At 37.1% G+C, this 8,294-nt stretch overlaps 1 protein-coding gene across 2 annotated transcripts in view; it reads right to left on the bottom strand.

The window, feature by feature from the left end:
• Nucleotides 1–985: 985 nt before the first annotated feature.
• Nucleotides 986–8,294, bottom strand: part of St6gal2 (ST6 beta-galactoside alpha-2,6-sialyltransferase 2) — a 97,973-nt gene continuing 90,664 nt past the window's right edge. Inside the window, exon 8 of one of the 2 annotated variants that reach the window (XM_063266832.1) lies at nucleotides 986–1,945. The gene's annotated coding sequence lies outside the window, so the exon portion shown is untranslated. Of the gene's footprint in view, nucleotides 1,946–6,548; nucleotides 8,169–8,294 lie in introns of those variants that run through there. The other variant, XM_039083150.2, reaches the window with a different exon arrangement.

The raw sequence follows: 8,294 nt of genomic DNA, 5'->3' as shown, positions 1-8,294 counted from the left end.
TGCTAGAAGTGTGAATGAGACCAGTTTAAATCTGCTGTGCAAGTGCCTTTAAATCTCCTGGCCCAGTGACTTGAAATCTATTGTGCCAGTGCCTCTCAGCAGTTAGGATACCCAACAAACAGCACCAGTGTGAGAAAGAGCCTATCACCACTGTTTTCTGTTTTGTCCATGACAGTTTGCTTTGAAGCAATCAACAGTTCTGATAGAGTAGGGAAGCACAAAGAGACTGCAAAGCAAATAACAGCATGCTGTTACACCACTTGTTTTGGGTTATACTTTCCCTGGGGTGTTAGTACAGATTTTGACAAGAATCGCTGAAATATTCTTAACTCCTTCATTGGAAGCAGTTAGTAACAGATCTCTTGGAAGTAGGTGTTAAACGTAAGGGAACAAAGAAGATATTTTGGGAACATATTGACCTGTGGTATTGTTGTTCTTCTTTGCTCCATTGTTTTGTTTCCTTTTCTAGTTGCAAAAGAAGATTCCCGAGACTTGTTTAAAGAACCTGAAAAAGAAACCATTACTGGACAACTTTAGTTGCTTTTAAATGTTTATGAGATGAATGTCCCTGGGGACACAACCATCTAGCATTTATTAGGCTTTCTTTCAATTATTTAATTAATTAGATATAATAGAATGAAGAGAAAGATCAAATTAAAATAGAGACATATTCATATTCACCTGGTTTCACCCAATGTTAAATAATTTACCAGTACTGTTTAAATCCATAATCATAATAACACACTTGGTGGGAACTGTTATTATGCCTATGTGGCACATGAAGAAAATAAACCTTAAGCTTTATCAGATTCAAAGTTCATGTAGTAGTTTGGGATACAGGAACTGAACTCCGGCTTACTTTTCAACAGTGTGATTCCCAGAATGTACCATGATTGTTCACCCACTGATATAGTGATGACACTAGGCACAGAAGTACTGGCAGTATGGGTTGTTAGGGATATCTGGGTCTCTGAGACAACCAGCCCAATCACACATTTTGCTTATGTGTGTATATGTATATATATATATATATATATATATATATATATATATATATATATATTTGCAATATATTTTGTAAATAATAAAGATTTCATCATGATTTTCCAAAACAATGTGTTTTATTATTGTCTGTAATCTGTTCTGAACTAAATTGTGTGTATAGTGTGAGAAAATAGAAAAAGTTGGGCTTTCTCTTGATTCACTTCTTTTCATAACTTCTTATAAAACAGTATGTGTGTATACAGACTGATCAGGCTGCAAACACACAAACACAAACATACATGACATATACACTCCTACATATATTTGTAAAAACAACTTTTTTTAAAAAAAAGATGCCTGAATTTTAGAGACAGCAAGAGGGAGCAGTGCATGGTAAGGAGGGTCGAAAGAGAATGTGAAAAATGATGTAATTATATCATAATTTCAAAATTTGTTAGCAAAATATTTTGGGCTAAAGAACCATAAAAAGAATAACATTTAAAAATAAAGAGTTAAATAAAAATAAAAACAGTATGTGTGTGTGGGAGGGTGTCTGTGTGTGTTGGCATGTCTACAGCATTCAGGTCAATATGAGACTTTCACAAAAGCATACATGTAGCTGTGAGATTCACAGTTATATATATAAAATTTCAAGATGACTATAGGCATCTCGTTTCTCAATGGATTTTTATAAATTCTCATCTTGATGAACCAAGGGATGTCATAGCTTTGGAGTTTCACAATTGCTGCTACATAGTTTGACCAAACAACCCATGGATGAAATTGCTTCCCAAGAGGTGAGTCAAGCATCGAAACTGCAGAGAACAGGACTTCTCAGGAAACTTCAAGAAGCACAGACACAGTTTCCTGGGTGTTTTGAGAAGTGTCTTAGCGCTTCTTACCCTTCTGGTGGCTTCTGGCCTTCTTGTTTCCCAGCTCCTACAGTGTGAAGCTATCATTGCTGAAGAAAATCATGAAATAAAATAGTAAGGATGCATACAAGGCAATACAAAATTCTACAACATGTCTTGTTCTTATTGATATTGGGCAGTTTTTCCTAAACTGAAAGTTATTAGTTAATTTTCACAGACATAAACATTTTTTGGGAGGAAAGTGTTGTTGGTATTTTCACTTTATATAGAGTATTGGGAGGGTCTCATGCTTCTAGGCCAGGAATATATTTGCAGCCTGGAAATCAAACGGTTCTTTTAAGAAAGGGACTAAACCCACACCTCACCAGACATGAAACTTAAGCTTGGGAAGGGATGGGCTTAGTCATTTTACATCCTTTTTAACATGCTGTTTCTTAAGTTTCCTCCAAGATGGAAGGAATAATGTGGGAGGAAACAGTTCTACAACAATCAATATGATGTCTTATTATCTTAGTTAGGGTTTCATTGCTGTGAAAAAACACCATCACTTAGGGAAGTCTTATAATTGACAACACCTATTTGGGGGCTGCCTTACAGTTTCAGAGTTTCAATTTTCATCATGACGGGAAGCATGACACCATGCCGGCAGACTTGGTTCTGGAGGAGCCAAGAGTTGATCTTGATCATAAGGCAGTCAGAAGACACACATCCCCCAACAAGGCCACACCAACTTGAATATTGCCACACCTTCAATTAGTGACACTCCTTGGGCCAAGCAAATTCAAACCATCACATTTATAGTTTTAGTCATATTGTTCCACATGACAGAGCTTCTAGTGGTTGAATGGTAATTACAATGAATCTACATGTGTATGTGTAAATGTATACTGTATACATATATTATAGATCTTATATTTTCTTCATCCATATTTTGGTTGGCTTGTTATTCCCTGGCTACTGTGAATAGTGTTATGGTAAGCATCAGAGTGTGCAGAGGTCCCTTTGATATATTGGTTTTATGCCCCTTGTATATAAATCTGACCATCTGGCCATTCTGTGTATAATTAGTTTACAAAGTCACATTCTGTTAATGGATACATTGACTTGCCTTCCCAGCAATAGTGTACAGGCCTCTTTTTTGCCTCACTCCTGTCAGTAGTGATTTTCTTTTCCATACTAGCCATTCCACTCTAATGAAGTCTCATCTCACTGTGCTTTGGATGTGCATTGTTTCATTCTAACAGTGCTTGGTTATATCTTACTTACACATACCTATTGGTTACTGGGATGTCTTTTTTCAAAAATACCTATTATGTCTATTACCAGTTTAAAAAGTCTAATTATTTTTGCTTTTCTTTCTGGCCATTTGGGTCATTGAAGTTTCTCTTATATTTTGGATACATACCACTTGGGGGATGTAGTCACCTGATAGTCTCTCCCATTTTGTAGTGAGCCTCACTCTTATTTCTCTGCTTGATTTTATTTAGATATTGTTCTATCTGATTTTGCTTTTGTCTTCTGTACTCAGGCTAATGTTTTTACACACATTTTTTCTGTACTTTATCCTAATCAATTCAGAGTTTAGGTTCTCACATCACTCCTGAAATCCATCTTTATGTATGTTGAGAAATAGAAGTCTAGCTTCTTCCCTTTGTATATGGCTGTCGAACTTCTATGACACTATTGGCTACAGAGACTATTCCCAATACATATTTTCAGTCTTTTTGTTGGCCATTTGTTCTACTGGGAAGGTTTCATTTTAGGTCATTTAATAAGGATTTTAGACAGGCCTATTAGGTTTGATTCCATTTGAAAAATTTTAAAATTACATTTTGTGTGTGTGTGTGTGTGTGTGTGTGTGTGTGCATGTGCATGCACGTTTGCATGGTGCATGTCATATGTATATGTGGAGGTCAGAGGAAAAGTTATAGGAATCAGTTCTCTCTTAACATTCTAGGTACTGAACTCAAATCATATGGCTTGGCAACAGATGCCTTTCCCACTGAACAATCTTATTGGCCTTGAATTGATTCCTGTAGGAGGAGAAAATGCTATCTATGTAATTTACAGAAAGCCTCTGGATAATTAAAAGTTTATAAGGTTTAGTTAACTATCAATTAATGATTTTCTGGGAAATTCAGTATGTTTCATCTCCACCCAGATCAGACAACTTAGATCTCATTAATTTTAGCCGTAACCAGAATCCTACTACTTCAGGTTCTTGGTTTTTATAGGCTGTTAATTATAAGGGTTGGGTATCCATGCCAAGGACCCTGAAGTCTAGTAACAGCTCTACCTAGTTCCATAACAAATATGACAATTTTGATGTTTTTGTTAATTCATTTATATCTTATTGCTATGCTGGTAACAAATTTCTGGTCTTCTACATGCTAGGCAAAGAGCAGACTAGTGAGCTACACTGACATTGTTGGCTTACTAAGTGTATTTGCTTATATTTTGATGGATATTTCATATTGGCACATTTTTAAAGGGTGCTTGGTAGCTCAGGACAAGCACCCTTTGTGTAAACATCAAAATAAAGTAAGGCATCAAAAACATCCAAACCATGGCCACACAAACAGTCCTGGGGAAAAAAATCATTGGGTCCCAAGATTTATTTTATTTTTCTAAGGGCATGAATTCAGAAAGCAGAATTGAAAGAAAGAGGAGATGACAAGTTTAGAAAAAAAGTGAGAGAGGAGAGTAAATAGAATATACCATGGATATAGAAGTATACATATGTATTTACTTATAGATAAGTATATATTTGTATATCTATAATACATACATATACATACATATTAACATAACCAAAAACAACTTTAAAGAAATAATTTTTGAGAGAAACTAGGAACCCTGCTCCCACCACAAATAATAGGAACATCTTTCTCCTCAGCCTTCTCGACTCTGTCTTAATTTATCTGCTTGTCCTTGGTCTCTGCATAGCTACTTCCTCTAGTCTGCTGATGATGTACTGTCTCAGGAATTGAATACTGAGAAGAAACCCTGGAGAAATTGTGCTATTTCTCAGAAAAAGAATCATAATTTCTTTCCTGAGATTGGAAGCACAGAAAATCATCTGGACAATGAGGCAATTAAAACCAATTTAACAAACCTTCAACCTACAGTTTGTACTGCCTGCAGGGAGTTCTAAGACTAGAGCCTGGAGCAACATTCATTTAGAGAAAACAAACATACTTCATTCAGTAACTAATGAGAGTAGATGCAGGACCCCACAGCTAAACATTAGGCAAAGTTAGGGGAGTCTTGCATAGGAGAAGAAAGGATAAGAGGAATTAAAAGGGTCAGGGATACCATAAGAACAAAGCCAACAGAATCAACTGCCTGGGACTCATGGGGGCTTAAAGAGATCAGAATGCATGCAGGGATCTGATCTTGTTCTTCTGTGTATATGTTATAACTGAGTAGCATGGTGTTCTCGTGGGATTCCTAACTGTGGGAGCTGGGGCTGTCTCTGATTTTTTTGCCTGCTTGTGGGACCCTTTTTTTTCCTACTGGGTTTCTTGGTTCAGCTTTGAAGCAATAGCATGTACCTAAACATATTGTAGGCTGTTATGCTATTTGGTGGATGTCCCTCTAAGGTGTCCACTTTTCTGATAGAAGGTAGAGGCAGGGGTGGATCTGGGGGAGAAGGGAGTTGAAGAGAGGTCTGGAAGGATACGAAACTGATGTCTGGATATAGTAGTAGCAGTAGTAGTAGTAGTAGTAGTAGTAGTAGTAGTAGTAGTAGTAGCAGCAGCAGCAGCAGCAGCAGCAGCAGCAGCAGCAGCAGCAGCAGCAGCAGTAGTATTGTTATGTTATTTAGCTATATCATCTGACTGAACACCCCATGTTGGGGAAGGTCACCAGCCTGTAGTTCCTGAATCAGGTTATAGAATGGTGGTCCTTTATGATGAATTCTGCTTTCTGATCAGTTAATGAATCATGTAGTAAAGTTCTTTCTTTTTACTGCCTGCCTCTGGACTAATGTGTGCCGCAGGTAGAATGAGCCTTTGTATTACAAGATCAGTGTCCTTTCTACTTTCATCTCCTTCATTCTTTATGTATATATATTGGTATCTTTCAAGCAACTATAATAAGTTGTGAGCTCTAGTCTCTTTACAGTGAGTGCATAGCAAATACAATGTTATTCTATCTACTGTGGTAGCCATGACTTACCCCTTTCCAGTCTTTTCTACTTACTCTTTTACTCCTAACCTAGATCAACTATTTTTGCTTCCACATATAAGAGAAGCAAGTGACATCTCTTTCTGTGCCTGGCATATGTCAGTTAACATTATTTGTTACAGAAAATGGGCTCCTACTGTAATTTGAATGCTATCACTTGCAGAGACCATATTAATCACAGTGTTGTTCCAAGATCCATGGAAACATTGCAAAAGTAAGCTTGGATTATAGTACTCTTTAACATTTTATTGGAAAACAAGGTAAGTTTTGCCTTGCCTTGAAAAGTAGATCCAAGAGAGAATATCAGTGTAATTTAGAAAAATAAGAATAAAGTTAACCAACTTCTTGAAGTCATTTTAAAGTACTTATAATAGACTGATTCTTAGGTCCAGAAAACAATATGGAATAATCTGGACGAAGAAAAACACAGGTAAACCTTATTTATTAGAACACGGACTCAAAGCTCAGACAAAAAGCGGATCATCATCAAAGGTAATGGGATGCTGTTATTCTCTCTCTCTCTCTCTCTCTCTCTCTCTCTCTCTCTCTCACACACACACACACACACACACACACACACACACACACACACACACACAAACTGCTGACAATTCTGATCCAAGTTTTCTCATGTATTCATATTTAGAGACTTATAGTTCTGATTGGCCAATGTGCGGAGTTAAATGTAAGCAACTGTAGGTCACTTTTGGCTATCACGTAAGTTCTATGCACAGGAGGCAAGCCTCACTTGTCTCTAGGTGAACTGGGCTGTTGTTTTATCACCAGGGGTATGTAAAATATGAATCTATATATGAATTCATTGTTGAAAACACAGCAAGTATGATACCTGCAGGACCTTCTTTAGTGGTTTACTTCCACTTGGTAGTGCTTCTCAACTACCTCATCAACTACCATTCTCTCTTCCTGTACTGAGCCCAGACATGTGGATATCATCAGGGTAAAATTCTCCACGTTCTTTCAGAGCACCATGGCTCTCCCTTCCAGGCTTTGTATTCTCACAATTATATTTTTAACATACAACTGCAAAATGGGTTATTTAATCATTGGTTACTATGTTTTCCTCTACCCTCGGAATGATAATGAAGTCAGTGAAGAAAAAAACAGTACTGCATTTTTCAGTATCATTGATTCCTGCTATACCTTGACTTTACTGATCTGTAAATCTGTGTATGCTGGAATATCAATCTTTAAGTTAGCCTGACTTGTTTCCTGACTAGAGTTCAGTTAGACTAGGAGGAAAGAGTTACGGAATATCATTCAATGTGGCCTTCTGTCAGCTACACTTCATGTCATCATTCAGCTATAGCAATGAGATATCACCTTTTTAGAACAAAGTAAGAAGTGTACTTGCCTGGTATATGTAGTTCAGTTCCATACCAGAGCTCTGGAAACTCAGAGGTCTGGGAAAGTCTATCTATAAATTTCAAATCACGACTTCTCCTAATATAATAAGTATATTTGCTTAATGATGGAGATATGTTCTCAGAAACACATGACTAGGCAGTTTCCACATCTTCTGAACACTAGTTTCACAAGTAAGAAAACCTAGAAAGTATACCCCACTACCATGACTATATAGTATAAAGAGCTGACTATACAGTCTTTCAATTAATTGAAATGGCATTGTGCAGAGTTAGTAGAATCTATGTAAAAATATATCTTTGTTTTGCTGGGCAGTGGGACTTTCAAGAATAATGGCAGCTGCTGGGGGAGGCACTGCCTTAAAAGTCTCATATCATAGATCTCAGCATGCATTCTGGGCATGTAGCAGTGACCTTCTACCCAATCTTATTCTTCACAACATAGAACACCAGTTTTAAGTATCTAGAAGTAAACTGCAATTTTGTGATCCTCAAATCACAAATGGCCAATGGTGCAAAAAGAGAGGTCTTCTCCAAGCTATCATAGAAGGATCTATGCTTCCTAAGCTCCCCAAACTGTCCACATCTGTCTTCACATCCAACCCTTACACCTGATCTGATTTGAGGATTCCTTTACATTCAAGTCAGAAAACTACAAATGACCCAGAATGGCCTTTCAGGACCTAGTTTGTTGATTTTTTTCCTTTCCACGGTAGGTGTGAAGACCTCTGATGGTTGAAGCCTGGTAAGTAAGAAGAGTAACAAAATTAATCACAAGATAGCATTTGGTTCTAAAGGCAATATTAGCCAAAATTGTGTTCTTTCTACTTGATTTTCAACCATGTCATTTGTCTCCATGTGACACTTA

The sequence above is a fragment of the Rattus norvegicus genome, chromosome 9 (genome assembly GCF_036323735.1).
Source record: "Rattus norvegicus strain BN/NHsdMcwi chromosome 9, GRCr8, whole genome shotgun sequence".
Classification (NCBI taxonomy): Eukaryota; Metazoa; Chordata; class Mammalia; order Rodentia; family Muridae; genus Rattus; species Rattus norvegicus.
The sequence above is the reverse complement of the archived record's forward strand: the minus strand, read 5'-3'. Positions and strand labels throughout refer to the sequence as shown.